Genomic DNA, 15314 nt, shown 5'->3' on the forward strand with positions numbered 1-15314 from the left:
GGTGGTGTTGTAGTTGAAACGGCATATCACTATTATAGAGAGATTAAGCACGCAGTGTACATTCAAAATAATGGGGACTTGAAATCTCTCAGGCTGACAGCACACCCTTGTGCCATTCAGCCAAGACACAATCCTTTTTCTTGGCTAACCTATGAATCATTTCTTTTTTTTCCTGACTGTTTGTTTTGTTTTACGTTTGGGGAGCCAGGTGTGCCCGCAATTCTTCGAAGAAAGCATTCGGGAGAAGCTGAATAAATGAGGCATCACTTTCTTTTCTTAACGATGGGATGAAATCAGATCGGTTTGTCAGAAACAAACACACGCACACACACACACACACACACACACACACACAAATAATGGCAAAGCCTCTGCTGTTTACTATAGCAGGGGATGCATTTGTTGCACTCTGAATTTTAAAGAATGAAGCCTATGAAAATGGATCTGGGATTACAGTTGTAAACATTAAATTACCTGAATGCAAACAAGAACAACCTGTACTAATGCTATCGGGTTTCTGTGAGAAGTGTTTTGTCACAACAGAACAAAGCCCGATTGATTCAAATATCTGGAATTTTAGATCGCTAGCAATGCATGAACCAGTGCGTGTACAAGTAAAAGACTTACGAATGGGATACACAGAAAAGCATTATTCTATTGCAGGACTTAAAGAGTTGTTACGATCTGGAATGCACTGCCTGAAAGGGTGGCGGAAGCAGATTCGATAGTAGCTTTCACAAGGGAATTGGATAGGCACTTGAAAAGGAAAAATGTACAGAGCTATGGGGTACGAGTGGGTGAGTGGGACTAGTTGGATAGCTCTTTTCAAATGGCTCTTTCAAAATGGGCTGAATGGCCTCCTTCTGTGCTGTAAGATTCTATGATTCTATGACATTAGGATTCTTTTCACTGCCTTCCTTTGTTATCCACTGTGGCACCAAGAGCTTCGGGATGGCTCAGAAACATAAAACTCTTCCCCTTGAAAACATCACTTTGTAGCTTCTCTCCAGTTGGTGATGACTGGAGTGAGACTGAACCATTTCGAACCAGAAGGTTGCCGTTCCTGGTCCGGGCTGAGTTAGTTGATCTCAACCTGGATGACAGTAAAAGTCCTGTAGCGTAGTGATTTGCGAGCTCGCCTCACAAGGGAGAGGACCTGTGTTTGATTCCCGGGCGGGGTGAAACCTTAGGAAAGTTTCCTTACCCCACGTGCCTCTGTTTACGCAGCAGTAAGTAGAAACCCGGTTGTTAGTCGATTGGCGGGTCGCTTTCCGGGGGTAATACAAATTTGGTCACTCAATCCATGACTGTTCGTAGGACACTGCTGTAAAATAAAATGCAGGAAAGTTATCACCTGCTCTGTGTTGTACAATGTGCATTGCATCCCAATTATTGTTTAGGCAAAAGCTTTCCATCTTAATGTACTTTCAATGTACATCTTAATTTCTATTCATCCATTGAATGTGGAAAAATGCTTGAAGATATCAGAATTTCAATTAAGTTTATGAAACTCACTTAAATAGGTTGAGGACAGTTTGAGACGTGCCAGAATTATAAGCAAGGAGAACCAACAAGTTTCCAAATGATGAATAATATAATAATAATAATCCTTGCATTTGATGCAGCGCCTTATCACATCTTCGAGACGTCTCAAATCGCTTCACAATATATACTGTAAAGAGAATTAAATGATATATTTTGTGGGCGAAACGCAGCAGCCAATTGCGCACAGCAGCGTCCCACAAACAGTCTTGGATTGAGTGACCAATTTATTATCGTGTTTTTTTCTTGAGGGATTATTATCAGGCGTGTGGAGAAAGGAACCTTGCCCAAGGTTTCGCCCTGACCTGCCGGGAATCGAACCCAGGTTTTAACGCTCTAACAAATTCCGCAAACGTTACAGGGAAATGCTTATAATATGACAGGCTTGCAATTATACCAAACAGAGACTAATTACCATGAAATAGCAGACTGGTTTAAATTCTTAGTTTACAGAGTCTTAAAATCAGTGGGGATATGGAACAAGGTCATTCTCAGACAAAACCACTGTTCTCTCTGTCTCTCTCTCTCTTTCTCTCCTTTGATGTGCAAAGCTTGCCAAGTAGAACAAAGAAATGACATGAAAGCAGTGGTATGAGTTGGGCACACGGCTGTTAACACCTAATGATCATAAGGGTATCTCTCTTTCACTTAACTTCGCAGTGTAATTTGTGCAAGCGTCCCCCCCCCCCTTGGGTTCAGCACTCCTTTTAACTATGATTAATAAAGTTGTTTCATCTCCAATCTTCCAATGCACCTCTACAAAGAGGAACAGATTGGTGCTCCTCATTTCTCTCCCAAATCCGGATTTCCCCGCTGTCCCTTGCGGAGAATACCAGCGTACAGAACTATGTTCATCATAGATATCAGAAAAGTGGCAGAACAAAGTAGGACACATGTCTAGAGTTGAGTGAAGGCAATTTCAGGGCAGAGACCGGGAAGTATTTCTTTACCTAGAACGCAATTGGAGCGGCCAATGGTGAACTGACTCCTCGAAAGGGTTTGGGATTTTCAAGTAAAATTGGGGTAAATGGGGGGGAGGTGGGAGGGGGGGGCGATGGGGGGTTAGGGGGGCGCCAATTCAGCATTAAATCTCCCCACGTGTCAAAACTTTGCCTTATACAGCCTCAGTTGGTCACTCAATCCACGACTGTTTGTGGGGACGCTGCTGTGCGCAATCGGCTACTGCGTGTCGCCCACAAAATATGCAGTCCATTCACTTTATGGTATAGTCTGTGAAGCGCTTTGAGACGTGACGAAGATGTGATGAGGTGCTGTATCATATGCGAGGATTATTATTATTAAACAGGAGCGCAGGATCCGAGCGGCGATCGGCTATCGTAGCTGTCACTCATTTCAGGGCGGGGAGGCTCTGGGTGATGACCGGCTGGTCCGAGCTGTCACTCACCCGGATGTCAGGCTCTGTGGCGATAAGTGATCTGCTGCCAATCACAAGAGGCACTCAGGAAATTTCCCATATTGGCTAGTCCGTCTCTGGGATCATCTTCCCAGATCGTCTTGGGGTCGGGACACAAGACTCATTTAAGAAACAGCTCGATGCCATGATGGGAAGATTCCTTTGTGCGGAACTTCTTGATACTGAACAAATACGCTGATCTTACTTGCAAAACCTGCTTTTGTTTTCTTGCTGCGTATCAGCGGCAGATTATTTGGAGAGTGCATTACCTCTGCCCTGGGAGCATCCTGCAAAGCGCTTTGAGACGTCCTCCCGACCTGAAAGGCGCTGTATCAAATGCAACAATTATTAATTTAATGATAATAATAATAATAATCCTTGCATTTGATATAACGCTTTTCACGTCTTCTAGACGTCTCAAAGCGCTTCACAGAAGAGACTGTAAATGACTCCATTGCCCTCAGCCTACAGATCCGTCTCAAGCAAAAAAAACACTTTATCAGTGTCTTAAATTAAGTCAAACAGGTCCAAAAAACACAGGACAAGGAGAGAGAAAAATCTGCGTCTCTGAAAATGTTCACATCAATATTAATAAGTAAAAATGGCTATTTATAATTTAAGCACATGATTATCCCCCCACCCCGTTTTGACATAGGCGATGTAGGTTAAGGTTTTGACCCAAACCTTGGGAGGTTCAATGCTAATTTACTGGTTTTCGCTATATTCACTGCGTGAAATGGATATTAAGCATCCTGCTTGGCTGATGCTACCCTTTTTCTTTTTTAAAAAAAAAGCAAAATCCTTTTATCTATGTTTTACTGACTGAAGACTTAATTGCTTCATAGTCGCACCTCATTAGTTACTCCCAAAGATTAAATGATTTACCACATGAAACTGGTTAATTTAGTCAGACGCTAATGGATTTATGAACTACTCGACTGTGATTTTAATTGTGTCATTATGGCCCTTTTTTTCAAAAAAAGACCCTAACATTTATAAAGCTTCTGAAACGACAGGATGGCTACATAACCAAAGGATTTCCCTTGACTGAACTGTCGCAAATAGAGAATTTGTGTGGTTGGGGGTGAAGGTGAGGGGGGGGGTTGCAAAGAGGATTTGGGAGCATTAACCAATCTGACGTTCTTTGAATTCCAACATCAAATGTTGCAGCAACGTCAGAACTGCATTGACGTAACGTGTTGTACTTCTTCCCAAATATTAACTGTAACGTTAAGTCATCGAAAGCAGAGAGCTTCGACAGTTTGCATGAATATTATTATTATTATTATTATTAAGTGAGCTTTTTCTCAGTCGGTGTCCTGGCTGATAATCCTCCAGATAAAGTGGGTCACTGACTTCTCGGCTGTTTACGGGATGCGGCTGAGCGCGAATTGTGGGATCCATTGACCCACAAAACACGCAGTCAAATCCCGCGAAGCGCTTTGAGACATTTCGACGAGGCGCTGTATCAAATTATGCTGTTATTATTCTCAATGTTGAGAAGCACAATTGAGTGCGGGTGATAAGCGCGGCAGTAAACGGAGATAAAGAAAGGGAGAACTCCGCAGTCATTGTCTCTAGGATACAGAGAAAGAAAAGACATTTGCCAATTGCACATTGTACATTGGACAGATCAGTTAACCACAAAATTACTGTTGTGGAGAAGACATTGTAAAAGTGGCTCAAAGCCTTCCTTTCACAACAGAACAATAAAAACACACCTGTTTATGATTAAATAGCGCAGCACGACACCATTGACAACAGTAAAACTGCAGCGTAATTGCTCAAATTATTTTAAATAACGGTGGGGTTTTGCTGTCCCGCTGGAATTAAAATTGCTGAATGTGGCGATCGGAACACATAAGAGAAGACAAGGAGCAAGCGGTGGGGAGGGGGTGGGGGGGGGGGGGGGGGTCGGAAAAGAGGTACAGACAGGGTTTACTGTGAAGTGGAGTGATTGTGTATTTTGTGGGCGAATGCGACAGCCAAATTGCACACAGCAACGTCCCACAAACAGCCACGGAGTGAGTGACTCATTTTGTTTGGGTGGGGGGGGGGCGGGGGGAGGGGGATTTATTGGCCAGGAACCCGGGAGAGAGAGAGAGAAATTCCCTTCACTATTTGAATAGTGCCAGGAGATCTTTATCGTGAACCCGATCAGACAGCGGGACTCAGTTTAACCGGACCGAGTGTCAGCTGAGACCATGTGAGTTCGAATCCCAGCGCGAGGCTGAGACCCACCACCTTCTGACCCAGAGACTAGAGGGTTACCAGTGAGCCAAGCGGTTATTATTATTGTACAATAACAAGTAATCCTTCCATTTGATACAGCGCCCTATCGTGTCTTTGAGACGTCTCAAAGCGCTTCACAGAATTTACTGTAAAGTGAATTGACTGTGTATTTTGCGGGCGAAACGCGGCAGCCAATTGCGCACAGCAACGTCCCCACAAACAACCGTGGATTGATTACTATTCTTCGTCACACCAATAACCCTCATTGAACACCGCGTAAGCAATAAAGGAGTCACGCAAATACATCTGCAATCGGGACAAAATGAAAAATCAAGCCCACGCCATTTAAAAAGCAAAAAAGAGTAAGAGAATTATTTTACCCCCTCACCCTCCCACTCCATTATACCATCGCAAGTTAATCAAATAGTGCAGTCGTGACAGTTTAAATACATATTGTATTTCTTTATTGATTTTACATTTGCTGGATTTGCTCTGACTCGGACCGTGGTGCATACAAACTATTCTCCAGCTGTCATTAGTGACAACTTTATCAAGGCTGTAATTATTTTCTGTTGCCACGATCCGAATACGAAAGGATTGCAATCCGTCGCACAATTTGGACCAAAAAATAGCTGTTTTTCTGATCAATTGACATCGGTGACCTAAGGATTAAAAAGCCAATTCTAAAGAGCTTTCTCGACTTACCTCTGAGGGAATTCGGTCCAATAATGGATTGAATCTTTCCTTCCTCCCCCTAAATAGAACCTATATATAAAAGAATAAAATCAATCGTTCTAATCTTCATGTTTAAACCTTTCGCTTTCGGCTGCTGTGCTCAGTGGGTTTTAACAGGTGCTGCCAATTCCTTTTTTATTGTTAATTTTGTTGTTGTTTTTAATTGTTTCGGGCTCTGAGTTGTTTCTTCGTGTGTTCCCGGTAACAGGAAGCCTTGCATGATACCTACGTTTACCACACAGTTTATGTCTGTGTGTCTGTCGCCTTTCACGTCGGGAGGACGTCCCAAAGCATTTCATGTTGTTCTGCTGGGGCACCCTGAGGTGGTGGGGAGGCAGGTGGGGGGGAGGGAGCGGGTGGGTGAAGAGGGGAGAGATGACCCAAAGCAAAGTCAAAGAGGTAGGTTTTGAGACGGGTTGCGAAAAAGATGAGGGAGGGAGGGAAGGAGGGAGAGAAGGAAGAGTTAGAGGAAGGGAGGGAGGGATGGAGTTCCAGAGAGTGGGAGAAAGACAATGGCTGAAAGTCTGGTTACCAGCGTGAACTTGAAGTAAGCCGGTTTCTATTAAAAAAAAAGGCAGAGAAATCACACGACTTGGATAGACGCACATTTAACCAGCTCTACAGTTGAGTTACTCTGCAGTTACGTGGGCCGTAAGATAGCGCGAGCGTTCTTTGCATATTTAAATTGAATTGTTGGAACAGAACTTTGATTTATTCGAAAAGCAAACCCTCTCCTTCATCGGGTGAGGAAGGGTCCAATTCACAGCAATTTCCCCGCCACCTCCTCCCCTCTCCTCCCCCTCCCCGCCCCGCGCTGTAATTATGTCGCGTGGAATTAAAGTCTGTTAAAAGATAAGGAACGATTTCAGCATCATTCATTAGCGCTGACGTGACATTAGAATATTTTCCGTGTCGCGGTGCAAGTATTCTGCAAGGCTTCACAATGCAATCAAAGCCACGGCCCTCAGCATCTGTGAATTCTAATTTATGTGCACTCCTGGCACATTTATGTACTGCTGCCTGAGATCTATAGTAAAAACAATACTATTAAAGTCTGGGCCATTCCAATCAGTCTCACAGTCATTTTCAATCTTGTGAATGTTTCTTCCCCCCACCCCACCCCCCCACACCCCAACCCCCACCCCCCACCACCAATCAAACATTCAGACGACCAGGCACTCACATTGGCGTGGAGTTTCCTCCACATAGCAAGTTTCCGATCATTTCGCCCACAAAGTATTCACTTTACGGTATATTTATTTTATAGTGTAAAACGACTGTTTGTGGGGACGCTGCTGTGCGCAATTGGCTGCCGCATTTCGCCCATAAATATGCAGTCAATTCACTTTACAGTCTCTCCTGTCAAGCGCTTTGAGACGTCTAGAAGACGTGATAAGGCGCTATATCAAATGCAAGGATTATTATTATTATTATATAAGACAACATAAGGGGACTTTTCAGTCTTGAGAGAAGACGACTTAAAGAGGACCTTATAGAGACGCTGAATATACGTTAGTACGTACAGTATGCTGAATATTGAACATCTAACAAGCTCAATGGTTGAGTTACACTGCGGCTAAGCAGGACGTGAGCAGTTTGCCAGGGCGGGTGGTCGAGGCCAGGGCACCGGAGCTGGTTTAAGGAGCAGCTAGAGTGCCGTGATGGGAGGATAGGTATTCTAGGAGACTCTGAGTGCTGCAGGGGAGAAAAAGCAGGGAGTGACTTTTAGCGCTGTGGAAGAAGTAGGTGAGATGACCAATTTTATCTGAGAAAGGTCGTTGGCCAGGACACCGGGAGAAACTCGCTTCTCGTTTCGAATAGCACCGCGGGATCTTTAACCTCCACCTGAACAGGCAGATGGGACCTTGTTTAACATCTCATCCCCCCGATAAAACTCACACTTGTGTAACCAGCCTACAGACGGTTATGGTACCAGCGCTATCCATCGGGATATTTCAAACCAGTGCTGCTTCTCACACAAAAAAACTCACATTTGTCAATATCCTTTCAGTGCAGTAGATACAATTATTTACCCAGAGAAGAGCAGGGGAAGGTTACTTTACTGCTGTTTACAATGTCCATCACTCATACTGACAGGGAATACTGAGGCTAACAAGAGTAACTATGCCCTGGCCTTTCACATAGGCAGATAGGCTCTTCACATCTCTGTAGGAGCGTTAATGGACACAGAAATGGACAATACTTGCAATCCACAGAGCACTTACAAAAATTACCCGTGGTGCAATATTCATTTTCCCTGGTCGGCCATGAAGCCCTGTAAATTGCGTTTTTATTAGTGCCCTTTGCAGGTATTTATAGCGAGATGCAAAGACCCATTTCGCCACAAAAAGATTTGTGAAAACCTCAATCGAGCAATAAACAAGCCTTTCAGAGAATTAATAGATTCGGTGCAGATTGCAATAATGTAGAAAAGCTGTAAACCACTCTGAGTTGGTTAGTGACTATGCATTTCCCCAGCTAGTATTTTACAGAAAAAAATAACCTAATCCTGTATCTGCGTCTAATATACTCACACTGGTCTGTGTACCAGTGACATGTGATTTGCAAATATAATACAAATAATTACAGTGGGAAAGATGGTATCTTTCTTTTCCTAATGGAATGAATAAATTGCAGAAGGAAGCACCTTCCGCGTTGTCGCCGAGTGCTAGAGATTCTCGGACTGACGAAGGGAGCTTTATTATTGAGGCCAAATCCCTTCATAATTAAAAAATTGCGTTTTCTTTTGTGCCTCTGACAACGTGAATGAAACACTTTCAAAGGCTCATTTGCTATAAAGTTTAATTGATTATGTGCATGGAATAGGCTGCCAGACCCCTTTGTCAGAGGCAATGAAATGTGGCTATTCCTCTACAGCTTAATTTAATACGATATCTGTAGCAGCTCACAGTAAACACGGGGTGAAGCCAAGCACTGGCTTCTATTTGTTTGTAAATAGCCTCAAGGCTACTTCTATCTTTCTGAAGACACAAGACATCTGGAAACATCATCGTTACTAGTTAATTTCATAACCTCTGGGCACCTGTTACCACGCAACATTGAGAGGCCGTTACAACATCATCTTAAAGAATTTTTGTCGTGTTCTGTCTGAATTTATTTCGGCCGCACATTAAATACACCATTTCAGTTCCACAATAAGGAGAAGGAAGCTGCCACTGTGAAGGTTTTAAACCGTGATCGAAGGCCTGCGTGTGTTTCGCTGAGGAAATTCAAACATGACCAGCTGAAATGGCCGTTTTCTGCGCTGTAAAACATTTTTTTTCCCAACAAAGTGTTTGGTCTTGGAATCAGAACCAGAGAAATCGCTTACTAACACAATACAATTTACATTTATACAGCGCCTTTCACGTCAGGAGGACGTCTCAAAGAGCTTCACTGAGGTGACTGGGCATTCGAACTGGGCCGAGAGAGAAAAGTCTTAAGACCGGCTTTAAAAGCGAGGAGCATGGGAGGGGATGTACCAGAACATTCGGTATATTTTATTAATGCCCTCTTCATCCTTACAAAACAATCTTCTGTGCCTCTACTCCTGTTTGTAAGGTCTTCTTGTGCCTTGATGTATTATTGAAATACTACAGTTTCAAGTCAGCACTTTCACAAAGGCAACGTCACACCTTACACAACTCTCTTGAAGTCTGGAGAGTGGGGGGTGGCGGGCGGGGGGGGGGGGGACAACACGGCTGAAACACCACACACAAAGGTGGATACGTTTCTATGTTGAATTTTCCTAAATGCTTTAAACATCACCTGTAGTGGCTTGACTTCTAAACAAGGACATCTCCGCACAATCGCTGAGCAAAGAATTTGAGTGGTATGTCAGCGCCTCGGTAACCGATCGTAATTATAATCCCCGCGTTTGAATATAGCACCTATTCAGGACGTTGAAACGCCTCAAAGCGCTTCATGATATTCACGCTCGAGTTTACCGGCTGTGCATTTTGTAGAACAACGCAGCAGCCAATTTACACACAGCAACATCCCACAAACAGCCGTGAAGTGAGCGACCAATTTTATCTGTGGGCATTGGTGACCAGGACAGAAACTCCCTGTTCCTTTTTCAAAGAGGGACGTGGGATAGAAAGCTAACAGCAAGGGGCGTTTTTTTTTAAATAAAAGAAAAAAAAATCGAACGTGTAATTTTTTTTCTGTATGAACGCACAAGGATATCAGCACTGGACGACTTTAGTCAAATTAAAGGAATATTTCAGTTTGCGGCTAATTGCTCGGTCACCGCTGGAAGCTTTTCAGTCGAGCTGAATAATGTAGGAAATGATAACGACTGCAAACTTTCAGACACGCGCTCAGCGATGGGGAGCAAGAGATTGCAAGACGGACGCAACAATCAACGGCGCAGAAAAACCCAGCGACGCTCTGTTGGGGTGACAGAGATCTGCATCCTGCTGTCGGCAAGTGCTTGTTTTTGCGTATCATCACCATCACCATCACCCACCCACTGCCCCACCGGATGAGGACATGTTACTGCGATCTCGTTGTTGCCTCTCACTTCATGCTGAGCTTTTGGAATGGGGTTGGGGGGGGGGGGGGGGGGGCGGGGGGAAGGAAAAGTAATATTGGAAACGTATTCATTCTGATTAATGATGATTTCTTTATTGACAGCTTAATTCTGCCAACTTATCCTTTGCTTTGGATGAAGTTTAAAGCGTCGACACCACCAGGTCCTGTGTTTCACCGTGGTTTATTTTTTTAAATACAGAACATACGGTGCCCTCTAGTGATTGAGTAGAAATATTACCACAATCAGAAAGTTTAATCTTTTTTCCTTCAAATTCTCGTCTTTATTTGCAAGTCACCGGTACACGTTAGATTAGAGAAATTCAACCGAGATTCCCGTCGCGTGACTGTTCATGTGGATGTTGCAGAGCCTGCAGCACTGTTCGAAAAGAGAAGGTAATTTCTCTCGATTGTGATAATAAACCTTGCACTTGATCACGCAGTTGAGACGTCTCAAGGCGCTTCACAGGACTTACTGTTACGCGGTTTGACTGTGAATTTGTGGATGAAACACGGCAGGCAGTCGCACGCCAGCAATGTCCCACAAACAGCCATGGCGTGAGTGACAAATTTTATTTCATGCCATGGGTTCTTTAAGTACCAATCAGAGCAGACAATTGGTGCACAGCGATGACCCACAAATACAGTCACTACGCTCTTGCAGCACTTTTGAGAAGTTACAGCGAAAGCGTCGAGGTGATGCATCAATCGCCAGGATTATGAAATAGGTTTCATAAAGCAGGCAGCGCAACCTCGTTTCACCTTATTTTTAAAAACGGAACTTTTGAAACGCGCGGAAAAGTTGAGTGTTTTATCAACAGGAATATCAGGCGAATCCATCTCTCGACACCGTTACGATGCACTTGATTGGGGTACTGATTTTTGACCATTTCTACATCACTTGTAATAAACGAAATGCCAAGAGAAAACCCAGAAGGAAGTACATCCCAAGCAAATAGGACGCTTGAGAAAAAGAAAGTGTGAAGAGCTTTCACTTTCCTCAATGGGCGGCAAACGGAATGCAAATTACAAGGCATTAATTTCATTAAGGGCGGGGTGGTGAGGAGGTCAAACAACTTCATTGGCCACGAGAGCAGAAAGTGAATCACTCCGGGCAAATATAGACAAACCCTGACGGCGAAAGGATAAATGGTGCGTCCTGTGCATCGTTCAGAGGCCAAATTCAATAGCTCGGTCATCACACATTGACCTGAGATACTAACGTCTGCTCTAAGAGGAACACTAAGCTGATTACACTTACAACATTCAGCTCCAGGTAGCACACCCAAGCTATAATAAATCAAGCTAAGGTCTGTCTCAAAGGCACAAAGAAACTGGAAGAGTGTGAATTCTCAAAAAGACTATTGGTTGGTAAGCAACTTCAGCACTTTTGACAACAGAGTACAACTGTCCAGTGAGCGAATATCGTTGGCAGGCGACAGACTTTAAGACAACCCACTTTGGTGCTCGTCTCTTGGTTGTGCTGGCTTTACTGTTCGAAGAAAGAACACTTTGATCAAGTGCCCAGGCGATTGCCAGCGAAGAGGATGGGAATAGCCTCGTCCACACCAAAGCTCACCTTCAGGAACAACAGATAGCTATCGGACTGCAAGTCATTCCTCCACTGGATCGTGATTTTTTTTTACAATCAATTTGTCACTTGCTCCATGGCTGTTTGTGGGACATTGCTACGTGTAAACTGGCTGCCACGTTTCACCTGGAGTACACGGTGATTTGACTTTACAGTGTATCCTGCGAAGTGCTTTAAGACATCTTGATGATGTGATTCAGCACTATATCAAACAAAAGGATTATTATTATCATGAATTGCAAGGCATTCAGCTGTTGATAACAATAATAATAATCATCATCCTTGCATTTGATGTATCATTAAGATGCCTCAAAGAACTTCACAGGATATACTGTAAAGTGGAGTGACTGTGTAATTTGATGGCAGGAATGCAAGAGGTTCTCTGGCAGGCTATCTGACACTTCACGAGAGCGTCTCAAAGACTTTCTTTGCTTTTCGGAAACTTCTAGGCTCAATGCTATAAGTGTAAGCCTTTATTTTTATTGCCCCATCAGACAACCTGCCCCCAAAACATTTGAAACCACAATGTTTTCCTTTGACAGAAAACCGCTTCAAACCTAAGACTGCATTTAAGAATTTGCCAGATTCTCTATGCCCTGAAAGCTGCATTAATTGAATAATTATTTAGACCCAGCTGCAACTCTACCCCTGAGGTGGAATTACAGGCCTCCGGTGCGCTAATGTGAGGTTACAACAGTGGCTGGTGATATTTGACCTGAAGAACATTGTGCAGTGCTCACTCCAGCACAGAAAGGCCATTGTTTATTCGTAAACTACTGAATCGTAACACATTCTGTATACAATGAATGCCTGGACAACTCTAATCCGCCCTGAAACTCTGGAACTCTCTTCCTTTAACCCTCCGCCTTTGCCCCCTCCTTCCCCATTTTCAGCTCGTGTCTGAACGACCTTCCTCTGGTCACCGCCCTCCTCCATTGCGCGCTGCCACTGTCAAGTGCTCTGGGATGCTGTTTGAGGGGGCGATATAAAAAAATGCAAGTTGTTGTTATTGTTGTGTGCAGTCACGCCACTTTGCAGCTATAGTCTGTGAAGCACTTTGAGACGTCTCAACGAGGTAATAAGGCACTATATCAAACGCAAGCATTATCATCGTATTAAATTACACTGAGCCATTATATGACCTGGAAACAAGGCTATGGTTTTGACTTTGCACGAGATATATATTATTCTAAAATGACCATCATACTATGGAAGTCAAAATCCTGTTTACCATTTAAAATGTACAAGATTAAAACTATTTACCTGTTTATTTGCAGTTGACATTGCAGTCTTTCAACATCAGGAGTTGTTAGCGATCGGCTGATTGACTCATATTTTTATATACTTTGGCATTTCAATGTGAAGCTTCATTACTCATGTCAACAGTAACCACTAATCTCCAGTCCCCGGTGAAGGGGATACCTCAGAGAGAGAGAAAATTCTAACACTTCATTAGATTTCTATTCAGGACCTTTTCCTGCACATCTCCATCATTTTTGCAGTTTTATTTAATAACAATAATCCTTGCACTTGATTCAGCGCCTTATCACGTCTTCGAGACGTCTCAAAGCGCTTCACAGAATGTACTGTAAAGTGAATTGACAGTATATTTTGTGGGCGAAACACGGCAGCCAATTGCGTACAGCAGCGTTCCCGCAAACAGTCGTGGATTGAGCGACCAAATTATTATTTTAAAAAATATCTTATCTTTTCTCGGAAAGGGATTATTGCCTCCGGATTATTTACTCACAAAGGAAAAAGGCGTTCGGAAATAAGCAAATCATGGTAAATAACTCGATTGTCTTTCACAGTTAAATTTAGGCGTCGAAAATATAACACAGGTCCGTTTGTTGAAAGCGCTGTTCATTTCATCTTGTAAGGTAACCTTCAGCATAAGGTTCCGGCAACCACTCCACATCTGTTTTTCTTTTGGTGATTACAGGAATTTATTTTGCGAGTTTCTCGGGTGAGATAAAGAGATGCAGCGTAGAGACTTAACATATGTCACCGTGGTTGTAAACAGCTTGAGATTTCACACTAACTTGCATCTAACTCTCTTCAGCAAACCAGTGATTGTAAAAACACATACAAACACGCAAAACCGCTTGGTGACATTTTTTTTCCCTGCCCGTCGCAAACAAATATTTGAACCAAGCGATATTTAATATTCATTCAACGAGCTTCAGGGCTCACGTGAAAGGCAGCTTCGTTTTTGCTCTGCTAAAGTTCAGCCAACAATTTATTATTATTAACAATAACCCTTGCATTTGATATCGCGCCTTGTCGCAGTGTCTCAAAACGCTTCGCTGGATTTTACTGAGAAGCGTGGCGGCTGTGTATTTTGTCCCAACGTCCTGACCAACAGTCCCCCAGATGAAACTTTGTCACTGACGTCACGGCTGTTCGCAAATTAGCTGCCGCGTTCTGCAACAAGATACACAGGATACAATATCTTGATGACCTGATAAAACGTTGCATCAAACACAGGTGATTATTATCCTCGCTGAGACATCTCTCTTCCAGCCTGAAGAGTCCTTCCTTTCTCATAGAACGTCCCTCTAACAATGGGGATCAGCCTTGCGTCCACATCGACTTTTTATATGTTAAAAAAAAGGCAAAAAAACTGAAATAAAAACTTCTGACGAAAGATCATCGAACTGAAACACTAACTCTCTCTGTAGACACTGCCTGACCTGCTGAGTCTCCCTAGTAACATCTTTCTATAACTTTTTCTCTCTCTCAACTTTTTATATAACTTTACCCCAGTGCAGGAGATGCCCAAATCATGTGTGGAATGTACGATTAGTCAACTGCAAGTCGGTTTGTGGATTGTGTTTGAGTTTGGGTAACTTGCAGATCGTTCAACACTGAGCGCGAGGACAGTCATTGAATATATTTTCTCACAACTCAGAAATCAGAGGCGATAATTATATTTGAGTGTAGGCTATTTTCATTAAATTAGGAATGCAACGGATCCAACTTAAGACTAAAAGAAATATCTTAGGGCTTGCGCGCGCGCGTGTGTGTGTGTGTGTGTGTGTGTGAAAAAAAATTCTAGGCGCGGTATTATGATCCAGGAATATTTCACCCTCAATTACAGTGCAGACCGTCACAGTGATTTGGAAGCGCGTAATCAACAAATTTCACCAGTGACGGCTGATTTGGTTTTAATGCCGTTTTGCAAAAGATATCAAGCAGTCAAACTCGCTTGTCAGATCCATTATTTCCAGCTTGGTTAATCATATCCAGCGCACCGAAGGCTCACAA

Source organism: Callorhinchus milii, unplaced genomic scaffold, assembly GCF_018977255.1.
Source record: "Callorhinchus milii isolate IMCB2004 unplaced genomic scaffold, IMCB_Cmil_1.0 Scaffold12, whole genome shotgun sequence".
Lineage (NCBI taxonomy): Eukaryota > Metazoa > Chordata > Chondrichthyes > Chimaeriformes > Callorhinchidae > Callorhinchus > Callorhinchus milii.